Consider the following 13,748-nt stretch of genomic DNA (forward strand, 5'->3'; position numbering starts at 1 on the left):
CTCCACCGTGCTTATATGGGACTCCACCGTGCCTATATGGGATTCCGCCGTGCTTATATGGGGCTCCACCGTGCCTATATGGGATTCCGCCGTGCTTATATGGGGCTCCACCGTGCCTATATGGGGTCCACCGTGCTTATATGGGACTCCACCGTGCTTATATATGGGACTCCACCGTGCTTATATATGGGACTCCACCGTGCTTATATATGGGACTCCACCGTGCTTATATATGGGACTCCACCGTGCCTATATGGGACTCCACCGTGCTTATATGGGACTCCACCGTGCCTATATGGGATTCCGCCGTGCTTATAAAGTGGCTTCAGAAATTATTCACACCCCTTGACTTTTTCACATTTTGTTGTGTTACAGCATGATTTTAAAATAGATTGAATTGAGATTTTTTTTCACTGATCTACACATGATACCCCATAATGTGAAGGTGGAATTATATTTTTTAGAAATTTTTACAAAATAATTATAAATGAAAAGCTGAAATGTCTTGAGTCAATAAGTATTGAACCCCTTTGCTATAACACTCATAATTTAGCTCAGGTGCATCCAATTTATTTTGATAATCCTTGAGATGTCTATTTGGGACTTGAGATGTCTATATAACCCAACTTGATTGGAGTCCACCTGTGGCCAATTCAATTGATTGTACATGATTTATAAAGAAACACACCTTTCTATATGAGGTCCCACAGTTGACAGTGCATGTCAGAGCAGAAACTCCACCATGAAGTTCAAGGAACTGTCCGTAGAACTCCGAGATAGAATCATGAGGAGGAATAGATCTAGCGAAGGGTATAAAACAATTTCTAGATTGTTGAAAGTTCCCAAGAGGACAGTGATCTCCATCATTAGGAAATGGAAAGAATATGTAACTACCCAGACTCTTCCTAAAGCTAGCTGTCTGACCAAACTGAGCAACCAGGCAAGAAGGACCTTGGTCAGGGAGGTGACCAAGAACCCAATGACCACTCTGACAGAACTACAGAGTTCCTTGGCAGAGATGGGAGAACCTGCCAAAAAAAACAACAGTCTCTGCAGCACTTAACAAATCCAGGGTTTATGGAAAGATGGAAGCCACTCCTGAGAAAAAGACACGTGACAGCACACCTGCCGTTTGCAAAAAGGCACATGAAAGTCTGAGAGCATGAGGCAAGATATTCTGGGGTCTGATGAGACGAAAATTGAACTCTTTGGCCTGAATGCAAAGTGCTACATCTGGTGAAAACGGAGCACAGCTCATCACCCATCGAACACCATCTATACTGAAGCATGGTGGTGGCAGCATCATGCTATGGGGGTGTTTTTCAGCAGCAGGGACTGGGAGACTTATACGGATGGAATAAACGATGAATGGAGCCAAATACAGGCAAATCCTTGAGGAGAACCTGCTTCAGAGTGCAAAAGACCTTAGACTGTGGCGAGGATTTACGTCCCAACAGGACAATGACCCCAAGCATACAGCCAAAGCAACACTGGAATGGCTTCAGAACAAGAATGGTAAAGTCCTTGACTGGCCCAGCCAAAGCCCAGACTTTAATCCCATTGAAAATATGTGGAAAGACTTGAAGATTGCTGTTAACCACCTTGAGCTTGAGCTTGAGCAATTCTGCAAGGAATAATGGGGAAAACTCCCCAAATCCAGATGTGCAAAGCTGATACAGACATACCAAATAAGACTCGAAGCTAGAATCACCGCTAAAGCGCTTCTACGAAGTATTGATTCAGGGGGTTGAATACTTATATAAATGAGATCTTTTTGTGTTTCATTTTCAATAAACTTGTTTAAAAAACTCTAAAAACATGTTTTCACTTTGACATTATGGAGTAATTTGAGTGTCAGTGACAAAAATTTTAAATTTAATCCATTTTAAATTCAGGATGTAACACAACAAAATGTTCAAAAGGTCGCGAAAAAGTCAAGGGGTGTGAATACTTTATGAAGGTACTGTACATGGGACTCCACCATCACCATGGTATCGCAGAACGGGAACGAAGTGCTCAGATGGGAACATCCGGTTAAAACGGAACCCCCAGTGTATGAAATCCTAGTTCCAAATCCCCTTTCCAATTGGACATGTGATGAGCAAGCTCCGAGAGGGATGATCGGCGGGTTTTTTGAAATTCACAGCAATTACGAGAATGCAAACTGTGGTTACGTGTTACTCAACACGAAACTTACAAACACCATGACATGATAGTTGTCATGTCCGAAAAGGCTGAAAGTTGAAGTATCTGTGTCTTGGGGAACCCCCACCAATTTATTCCTTCTGCTTTCACCTTTTCCTTTTGAATGATCCCGGTGTGTACCCCGATTTAGAATAGGTACACCGTATCCCTGCGCATCGTAAGAGGTGACTAAGGGTTGGCGTCAGGAAGGGCATCCGGCCATAAAAACATTGCTTCAAACAGGGAACCATGATTGTCATGGGGCCCGCAAGGCTAACCCCCGCTCCAGCGGGGAAAATGGCCTTAAAACGATCATTCATTCATTCATTCATATTCATTTTTACCCCCTGACCCCCACCCCCAAATCTTCCAAAACGATCTCCGTGTTTCGAAGTGCTGTAAACATCGAGTTTGAGAAGCACATGCTGGAGGCAAGTTAGCCCAACCCAACCAACCCAACCCAACCAACCCAACCAACGTTAGCCCAACCAACGTTAGCCCAACCAACGTACGAGGGAGGTGCCTATGCTGCGCTCGCCCACTTCGTTATAGACTCCGCCCATGCACTGGGGCGTCATCGTCGGCACGTTTAAAGCCCAGGCCACTGCCCTCCACCAACAATTTGCGCAGTCGGGTTGGAGCGTTGGAGTTCGTGCCTTGTAATTCCGGTAAGTTATACAATAAATGTTAATTTACATTCTTGTACTAAATGTATGGATTAGTTTTTTTTTAAATCAACTGAAGGTATACAAAGGTGTGCTTACCGCTGTGGAAAGCAAGGTAAATTCGACGTGTTTGACGTTTACATATAGCTCTTCGTCGAACGCAAGGAGAGGGTTCACTTTTGTTCCCACGACTGTTCGTACAGGTTCAATGTACAACCTTTGTCAACCTTCACTTGATAAAACCGATCGTTCGAATCGTCCGCCGACCCAGACCTAGTCTCACCTTGACGAAATCTTGTAGTCTTCTAAATACCTGGTTCCTTCCCCGATAAAGTATGAGAGCTGTTTGACCATTACAGGTAAAACTTTTTTTTTTTAAATGCCACGTTGCCAGCGGGATACAGGGTTAACCTCTTTAGTGTTAACGTCATGCCTGTCTCCTGATGCTGCTAATCCAAGGTTAATAAAATCCCATATACAGTGTAATATGTCGATTTGTTTTATCGTTTATTCATATCCTCATGATTCCTAGAAAGGTACACCTTTTCCTGATTTCATTTCCCTGTACTCTCCTCCAGCAAGTTTCTCTTTTAAAAAGGTGTTTATTTATTATGTAATTTATTGGCCACCCAAATCAGGTTGGTATCTATCAGAACATCCTGATCCTTTGGCCAATGGGGGTTTTAAAGGTAATTTATGAATATCACGTGACTACCCAACCCCAACGTCATCACTCCGGCATGACACTTGGTGGCTTTGTTCATAATATATATATTGTTGCGGTTTTTAGAACCGTCACTTGTAAAAATTAATCCCTTGTAAATAATTCCCTGTAAATATCCCCATTTTCCAAAGGTCAAAGGTCGCACCCGAGTTGGTCCATATTGCAACACGTAGGACACCATAGGAACCTTTCAGTTATTTCATTAGTATGTGTTTCAGGTAAGGCTGTGTTTCCAATAGTTTGACTCTGCGTTGCATTAATCAAATAACATAGGCCCTTTTTCATCCTGTTCATTTTGCGGCTTAGCCTCCCTCCAAATGGTAATTGCGCGCCTCTGCCAGCCGCAGCGCTCGCTCCAAACGCCATTAACCATGCGGTCAGAGCGGAGAAAAAGGGGGAGGAGTTATCGGAGCGAGGCGTAGCCCTGTTAAGGGCGGAGTAGGTGAGCCCTCGTGACCAACCAGGGCCGAGGCGAGCTCACCGGTGGGTGTGTCCTAAAAGCACGTGGCTTGATACGCGAGCGCGTAATATAAGTGCACGCGTGGGACTACTTCTAGAGTGGGAGTGAGACACGAGTCGGTCGGATTTGGAGTTGGAGTCTGCCGAGTCTGAGCCTGCCAAGTCTGAGAATCTGCAGGGGAGAGTGGCACCATTGGAGAGGCACGCGTCATGATTCCTCTGATTCAAGGACGCAATTCCTCCCTGATATATGAACCCCCCCGCATTTAAGGTCCGCTTGCGCCGACAATATCCACCACGCTGCCTGCTGCGTTTCGCCACGGAACCGGAGCGTGGACCGGAGTGGAGCGTGAACCGGGGCCGGAGCCAACGCTGGCCCATCTGCTTGGACCTTTGTTCCTGCTATTCCCCTTCCGTGTAAGTATGTTTGTGTTGCCCTGGGCGTGTTAATTAAGACTGTATAAGGTTGCCCTGTCTGCTTCTTCTTCTTCCCTTGTACATGCCCTTCTTTCGTTTCCTCTTCGGATTTTTTGTACGTAATTAATAAATCTCTGTTCTTCCTACCTTTTGGTTTCCTCTCCATCCGATCGCTTTCGTGATTTCTCAATTGAGTATACGTGGCACGATTAGAACCGCTCAGAATCGGGTTAGTCTTTTTGCTAACCGCTCGAATTGCGGATTGCTAAACCGCTCGGCAATTTCCACCTGTCCGTGGTTCGAGCGGGATATATTTCCCTGCTTCGCGGAGGGATTGGCACGCAGGTATTTGGGAATCCATCTTGACCAATCACCCTGGCCAATCTCGACCGTGGAGGAGCGTTGTAACTTCCAGGACTGGGGGGATGGCCAGCTTAAAAGACAAGGGGACTAACCCCCCCTTGATAAGGGGAGCACCGACCCCCGGATCCGCAACAATATATATATATATATATATATATATACAGACTTGGCATTTAATATGGAATATATATTTTTTCTTGACTTGGGTTTACTTTCTTAACTCAGTATATCAATCTGGTGAGTTTCTTTTACACTTTGGTGATTTATTTGTTGAATGAACCATGTCACTGATTGTCTGTCACAGCAAGAAGAGAACAACAGGATTATATCACAGGTGGCATGGCAAAATGTACGGACAGGTGCATTTGACGATTGGCTTCACAGTCGGGTATACAAGGGTTGTTGCGTTCTGTATTAGTGGAAAACAACTGCTGCACATCTCCAAAAGTTATTGCCGCTTCCTCTGGAGATGGTCCGTCAACTCGACAATGCTGTTTGTCATGGAGTGGTGGCTTTACGAAATTACGGCATGAAAGAGCGTGCTATTGCTTGGCAGTATGGCATCACTCAAGGTCAGGTGTCAAAGATCCTGAAACGAAATGCTCAGAGGGGTGTCCCTACTCCAATACCGAGGCCAGGACGTCCCCGCAGAACCACAAGGAGGGATGATCGCCAGCTGCACCGGTTAGTCCGCAATGGCCATACCAAGTCAGCTAATCGGCTTAGGGCTGAGTGGCAGCAACTGACAAATGTGCCTGTATCCAGAAGGCTAGTCAACCAACGACTGGTTCAAGCAGGCTATCGTGCCAGGCGTCCCCTGAGAAAGCCACGCATGACCAGACAACACCGCCAGCGCCGATTGCAGTGGGCCAGAGAGCACCGTCAATGGCAGCCAGGACACTGGAATCATGTGATCTTCAGTGACGAGTCTAGATTTCTGGTCTATCGTCAAGATGGCCACGTCCGAGTATGCAGACAAGTGCATGAAGCCTACAACAAAGATTGTATAGTGCCAAGAGTCCAAGGTGGAGGTGGTGGGGTGACCATTTGGGCTGCTTTTCATGCAGGGGGCAAAACTGACCTGGTTGTTCTGAATGGAAACCTGAACCAGTTCAAGTACAGGGCCATTCTGGAAGAAACATTGCTTCCATTTGCTCGTGCAGCCTTTCGAGGAAACTTTGTCTTCCAAGATGACAATGCACGGCCTCATCATGCTCGCATGATCCAACACTTTCTTGCTGACCGTGGTGTAGAGCATATGGAGTGGCCTGCCATGTCCCCGGATATGAATCCGATAGAGAACTTGTGGGCAGAATTAACGTGTCAAATCGACCACTTGGACCAGCAGCCGACCTCTGTGCGTGAATTGCAGCAGGCTATTGTCACTGCATGGCAAGCGATTCCTGTCCAAACCTTGGCAAATCTCGTGAACAGCATGCCTCAACGTGTACGTGCTCTTCTGAATGCTCGTGGGGGTTACACGAAGTACTGAACTGTAATTTTACTGTCGGTAATCCCAGTCGTAATTTAACTTTTGTTTTTGTTAAAAAAAAAATTGGCTAATGTGCAAAATAAAGAGATACTTCTGGAAAACGTACAGAAGTTTAACACAGTACTGTCCGTGAATTGAGTTCGATATCAGTTTACATCACTTTCAAGGATCAATTTATTTGTTTCGAAATGTCAAATGTGGTTTTTGTTTCTTTTAAAGGTCACATTAACAAAATGTAGAATAATTTCAACATAATTCCAATGAACTTTTGGTTCTAAGTCATCTTGAAAAGTAAGTTCACCCCCACAAAAAAAATATTCCATATTAAATGCCAAGTCTGTATATGTATATGTATATGTATATGTATATATATATATGTATATATGTATATATATATATATATATTGTTGCGGATATGAGGACTGTATTTTTTTTATTGTGTGTATTATTATTATTGTTATTCTGCGCCTCCTGCCTCCGGAGCTGTGTAAAGGTCAAAGGGCGTCCCATAATTAGTCCATAAAGCATCCACACCACAGCTTATCATAGAATACCCCTGTTCGATAGCTTATATCTTATTATGTGTTTTAGGGTAAGGCTGTGTCTCCCATTAATTGAAATACTCCATTGCACCAGTGAAAGAGATCGATTCCCTTCATTCCCACTCCCAAAACTTCCATTCCCCCTTTTCGTCAATTGCCATTCGCATTGCCAACTGCATTTTGGGCGGTTTTCTCTTCATCCGCCATTGACCATGAGGCAGGGTTGGGGAAGAAAGGCGGGTCCCCACCTCGTCATAGAGGGGAGGAGTGAGTCAGCCCCCTCAACCAACCACGAACAAGGGGTTGGACTTGGAGAGGGTGTGGAAAGAAACATCGAGGAGGTTCGCGAAGGTTGAGGGGCGGGGCCTATATAACCCGCAGGCAGGGCGTGTCCCAGAAGGGGATGAGCTTTTACCGAGAGATGAGAGGGAGTCCAAGAGTTGAGTCCGAAAGAAGTCCAGGGTTGAACTGCAGCTCGAGCCACTGAAACTGCATTTACTGCAGCTGGAGCCACTGAAACTGCATTTACTGCAGCTGGAGCCACCGAAACTGCAGCCACAGCAGCGTGAGGCCTGGACGGCAGTTTGGAGCAGGGCCGCGAAGGAGCGGCGCCTGCCCAACGAGTCGATCGGCTGCAGGACCAGTTGGACCTCCCTATCCCGCAAGCCATCCATCTCCCGCCAGTCCTATCATCATTCCCCGCGTGAGTCTGTCCTTGTTTGTTCTGTCCATGGGTTAATTAAGACTGTAGGTAAGCTAGCGTTGCACTGTGTATCTAATCTCGTCTGTAAATAAACGTGACTGCTTTCTTCCTACTTATATGTGTAAATAATAAATCCAATTACTCTTCTGTACGTCTTCTTCCTCTTTGTATTCGGTCGCTTTAGAGTTTTCCCGATTGAATAGCGGTGGCGCGATCCGGCCAAAGTTTGGGGCAAATCGGGTATTAATCAAGGAAGCACTGTTCGGTCGCGGTAATACCACCGCTCGGTCAAAAATAACATCTTTAACCGCGTCCGTAACAATATACTCTTTAAATATAAAATAAGTAAGTTCTGTCATTTTGTATTGATACTCGTACATCCTAAATTCAATATTAAAAAGTTTATGGCACTTTTTAGCAATTCTGGCGGCCATTTTGATTTTGAAAAATGTCCATGTTGAATTCGAGTTGGCTAATCGACTGGATTTAAAGAGTATTCATACAGGAACATGAATGCCAAGTTTCGTGCTTGTATCGCCATGAGAACGATTCGCCCTAATAATGGGTATTCGCCACCTAGCTATCCACTCACCTCTTCTATTCACTCAGGAACAATCCTTTCATTCATTCCTTTACATTATTTTGTACTATTTACCCCCCTTACATCATTCTTCTTGAATCTCCTCTTCCCCTGTCCACCTGGACCCTTGTAGTCTAGTAGGAAGACTAGGTCCCCCTGCACCCCCCGGAGATATACTTCTAATCAGTGTTTCTAGATTGGAAAAAATGTGTAGAAAATGACTAGCTATGGCCCCAAGCTGAAAAAATGTCCCACATACCATTTTTATGCAAATTACTGCTGCAAATTTTATGCAAAATTATGCAAATTTTATGCAAATTTTTGATGAGGAGTAGAGTTGAGGGGTCTTTGAGGGCTTCATCGAGGTGCTCTCGGTTGCAAGACTGGGTCATTCTGAGAAGCACAGCAGGGTCAGAGATCATGATGTTCTCCTCCTCAGTGAATCTCTCCATCAACAGCCTCTCCATTGCCTCACACACTGTTTTGAGGCAAAAGAGGGACTTTGCGTAGGCCTTTCCACTGAGAACACCTTTGAGAGATCCACTTGTTACTAGTTGTGCCTCAAAGAGAATCTCTGCATATCCAGAACCACGCATCTTGTGTCCAGTGAGCATCCCGATGTAGTTCATGGATGTGTGGAAGGGTCCAATCGTTACTACATGACTAGCAAATTCATTTGGCCAGCGCCAGATGATGGGAAGGGCTTTCATGCAGACACCCAGATCAAATGTATTCAGGACCCATCTCTGACCCACCTCAGCAGTTGCTGCCTCGGAACGCTTCAGTAGCTCACGAACAACTGCGTTGTCTGTGATCGGTCTGTGCCTGGTGCCTGCATGGCATGGCAATGGCCTGCAGCCTGTGCCTGGGCTAGGGGGTTTCACCTCTGCAACTGGTTCTCCCCCACCCAGCAAATCAACAGTCGACTACTGCACGCCTATCCACCAACCGATCACAGACAACGCAGTTGTTCGTGAGCTACTGAAGCGTTCCGAGGCAGCAACTGCTGAGGTGGGTCAGAGATGGGTCCTGAATACATTTGATCTGGGTGTCTGCATGAAAGCCCTTCCCATCATCTGGCGCTGGCCAAATGAATTTGCTAGTCATGTAGTAACGATTGGACCCTTCCACACATCCATGAACTACATCGGGATGCTCACTGGACACAAGATGCGTGGTTCTGGATATGCAGAGATTCTCTTTGAGGCACAACTAGTAACAAGTGGATCTCTCAAAGGTGTTCTCAGTGGAAAGGCCTACGCAAAGTCCCTCTTTTGCCTCAAAACAGTGTGTGAGGCAATGGAGAGGCTGTTGATGGAGAGATTCACTGAGGAGGAGAACATCATGATCTCTGACCCTGCTGTGCTTCTCAGAATGACCCAGTCTTGCAACCGAGAGCACCTCGATGAAGCCCTCAAAGACCCCTCAACTCTACTCCTCATCAAAAATTTGCATAAAATTTGCATAATTTTGCATAAAATTTGCAGCAGTAATTTGCATAAAAATGGTATGTGGGACATTTTTTCAGCTTGGGGCCATAGCTAGTCATTTTCTACACATTTTTTCCAATCTAGAAACACTGATTAGAAGTATATCTCCGGGGGGTGCAGGGGGACCTAGTCTTCCTACTAGACTATTGTCAGTTTTCGTCAAACCATCCTGTCAAAATCCCTCAATCAGAGCAATCTCTGCTTTAACATGGCAGTCTCTAGCCAAAATATTAAATCCATAAAATGGTGACCTTGTTCCATTTTTTCCCTTTCTTTGTATGTTCCAAACATGACTCTTTTCCACCCCTTCTCTTACTCCCACCCCCACACACCCCCCTTCTTCCTTCCCATTTTCTCCCTTTTCTTCCCCAACTTCCATACTTTTCCTTCTCTCCTTCCTTTTTTATCACTTTCCTTCATCAACCTTCTTTTTAATCAGTTAATCCTTCCATTTATATATAGATAGTATTGTGATTAAGTTGGGCAGGGGCTTTCCACTACTCCCCTCATCTGATGGAAAGCTCAAGCAGTAGTATGGGCTATGGACTTCAAAACAGCTGTGCCTCCTCAACGACCTCAATCATTCAACTGAGTAATACGCTTTAACAAAGAAAAGGTGATCGACCGTTACATGTGCAGGACATGTGTGAGTTGAAAGGGCAGAATGTTTTTTACAAAATATATAAAGCCATGTTTGTTATTTATTAAATCTACAAACTCGAGTAGCATGTATAAATACAAACAAAATGTTTACTTTTATTTCCATGATCTGCCGTGCAGTGAATGAAAGAGGTTTAGTCTCTTGGACTAGACCTCACCATCAGTCATGATCTCTCCTGGACTTACCGTATCACAAAGTTGGCTTGGGCATCCTCCGCCGATCCAAGTCTTTTCTTGAAAAATCATAACTATTCAGTACTCACAGTCGACAAAGCTTTGTCTGTAGCTCAAAGGAGTTCTGCTTTCCCCTATGGGTTGGTGCCCTAGCATCACATATCTATCTCGCTTCTGGATTCTGTGGAATCGAAAGCTCTCAACGTTATTGGAATCTCCCACGATGAGGCCAAAGCACAAAGCTGGTTAATCCCGGATTGCAGACAGGTCGGTTGTCACCCTGGTTTTTACCACCTCTGCTCTTTCAGCCCCCTCACCCTCCCGGCTCCTCCAGGACACACACATTCCTCCAGTAATCTCCTGCCTGGTTAATCCCCCAAAATCCAGGCTCTCCACACATCTCCACTCTTTTCTCTTGTTTTTGGAGGTGATTCAATCGCTCTGTTCCCTCCAGGATTTTAAGCAAGCACTGCGCCACCACCTCATGTCATCCCCCATCCCTACCAATGATATTTTATACCCCCATTAGCTCCACCTAATCCAGCCCTCTTGCCTGCCTGCAGGTTGCTGTGTTTCATCCCATATTCTTTCTCCTCTTTTTCTGCTTGTTTTTTCCCTTGTGTGTGTACAACTGTGGATAACGTCAGGACGTTGCCATTTTACCTTTCGTCTCCTCACTCCTCCATGAGCCTACTTGTGGTATCCTACGAAAAAGACTCAGAGAAAGCAGGTGGAATCAAAAGGACAGCACTGAAGGCATTTAAATTCCAATTTCACAAAAGGATCCGGATCCCAATATACAACAGATCCTAATCAAAGTAAACCAAGGATCCGTATCCGGAGAATGGTATTGAGCCCAAAACGCCGAAGCGGACGCCCCCGGTTAACTTGCATCTTCTACACATCAAAGTATCATTCAGTAAACATTGTTTGAATAAAATAGTATTTTCAACTCTGGAATTTCTATAAACGTTTTGATGGTGCAGCTTTATAAAGTCTATCTATTAGGGTGGCCCTTAAACGGGGTGAACATTTTAAAATGTTCATTTGAATGTTCTCATGGCCTAAATGTGATCCATTTGGGATAGAAACACTGCAGTCAAACTTTCATACAAGTCTGTTTATATTGAGAGGTAGTCCAGGCACCTTCAAGAATCAGGATTTTATATATATTTTATTATTTTTATATTTTATATTTCTCGGCCATAGATGTGATAATTATTCATAAGCATGTTTTATCAAACGGTGTTTATTTATTTCTGTGATACATACTGTATTATCTGTGATATGTGATTTTAGTGTTACGTGACCTCAATCACATGGCCTATAGGGGGAAATGTTCAACGGTGCTGGACTACCTCGAAATGTTTAAGAATGTAGCTGACATTTGGCCTGGTTTGTTCTTCGGGCAAATGGACCAGTTGCAGAGGGTGAGAGCTTAACATTGCAAACTTTCAAAAATAAGGGCCACCTTACTATCTATATGGATAATAAATCGTATAAAAATTAAATGCAAGACACCAAGGAAAATGGAGAGAATGGATTCCATTCGCAGCATGATGATTGATGAGGGATTAGCATGTCGACTGATGAAAGACTCTCAAAGCGAAGGTGTGAATTTTACATCTCAGTTTGCTTGGAGTCCAGATAGGCAGGTGATGCGATCTGGCAATAAGTTTGTGGCCATTCAAATCACTTGGCAGTACGGCACTTCAGCCCGCCTCCTCCCCCGAGCACGGTCACATCCCCTAGGCCTCAACCTGGAGCACCAGCGAAACCAAGGGGATTTCCATGTTACCTTTTTATGTGACACACTGTTCATAATGCTTTGCTCTTAGCTGTTCAGTGAGACTTCTCATTAGCTCATCCACGGATAGGCCATCACTGACATCTTGGTCACCACTGATGCAGCCAAAGGGATTTAACTCTGATGGGGCCTGTTTCCGTGCACCTGTGGTAGCTCTTACATCGTCACCTTGTTTGTATTCACATCCATGACCAAGCTCCGTCAATGTCTGAGAACAGAAGCTTTTCAGCTCAACTTCTCCTTCACAGCTCACCCTTTTCATCATAGCCTTGCGCCATGCCCAGATGATCTGTTGTTGGTGTCTCGTTGGTCCCACTCCTCTTTGGACATGCCAAAGAGTCTCGATCGGAACAAATACATGTTCTTGCAGGTTGATTCACGTATTTTTATTTTTATTTATTTATTCTGATATACCTTGTTCGGTTACAGAGCGTCGGTGCCAAATCAGTTTCTTGGCAAGGGTTATACTGGAGGGTTTGCCATTGCCTTCCCAGCGGTAGTTTTGGAGGGAATTTGAAATTTGTTTGGGGTGCCAGCGATAGCTTTCTAACTATTCACGGAGGACACTGTGGGGTCTTTACCTTCCTCCAACTAATGCTGGCAAAGGGGTTGCCCAGTTTAACATTCATCTGAGGGACGGCACACTCATTGATGAATCTCTCTGCCTGTGAAACACCGGGATGGCAGTTTATAGCTGGGTCGGAATTTTAGAGGTGAGTGTGCGTACCTCTTGGCCATCCTCCAGGCATATATATATATATATATAACACACAAGAAGAGCGGCAGGGGTTTTGAAAGAGTAGGGGGGGGGGGGGCGACAGATGGGATGTTCGTGCTGAGACAACTGGTGTAGAAATGGTTGGAAGTGAAAGGTGAAATGGCTTTGGGATTTGTGGATCTGGAGAATGCCTACGACAATGTCCCGAGAGAGATGGTGATGGCGACAATGAGATGGATGGAAGTGGCCGAAACAGAAGTCAGGTTGGTGGAAGGGATGTAATATAAGGGAATGAAGTGAAGCGTTTTCGTTGGTCCTGGGATGTCTGTGGAGTTCAGTGTGAACATCATTTTGAGGCAGTGAAGCTCTCAGCCCACTCCTGTTTATCATGATGATCGAGCTGGTAAGCAGGAAGGTGAACATGAACGATATTCTGGGGAGGATATTGTATGCTGGCGATCTTGCTGTTGGGGTGGAGAGTGGGCAGGAGATGCAGGAAATACTGGGGGAGTGGAAGGAGGCATTCGAGAAACATGGGCTGAAAATGAGCATGGAGACGACGGAGGTGATGTGGTTTGGGCAGTAGAGAAAAGAAAAGAATATCGGGCTAGAGAGGAAGGAGATCAGACTAGGAAATAGGTTTGAGTATCTTGGGGGAACAGTGACCGGGGATGGTAAGTCAGAGGCAGAGGTGTGGAGGAGGATTAAGGTGAGTACGAATGCGTGGAGGGAGTATTGGCAGACAAAGATTTTGAGGAGATTGAAAGGAA

At 45.1% G+C, this 13,748-nt stretch overlaps 1 protein-coding gene across 1 annotated transcript in view; it reads left to right on the forward strand.

Annotated features, from left to right (window-relative positions):
- Positions 1-2,794: 2,794 nt before the first annotated feature.
- LOC137439555 (uncharacterized) overlaps positions 2,795-13,748 on the forward strand; it is a 35,919-nt gene continuing 24,965 nt past the window's right edge. Inside the window, exons 1-2 of the mRNA XM_068135411.2 lie at positions 2,795-2,852; positions 4,304-4,449. The gene's annotated coding sequence lies outside the window, so the exon portion shown is untranslated. The remainder of the gene's footprint in view (positions 2,853-4,303; positions 4,450-13,748) is intronic.

This window comes from Myxine glutinosa, chromosome 14 (assembly GCF_964187855.1).
Source record: "Myxine glutinosa chromosome 14, kmMyxGlut1.1, whole genome shotgun sequence".
NCBI classification, from domain to species: domain Eukaryota; kingdom Metazoa; phylum Chordata; class Myxini; order Myxiniformes; family Myxinidae; genus Myxine; species Myxine glutinosa.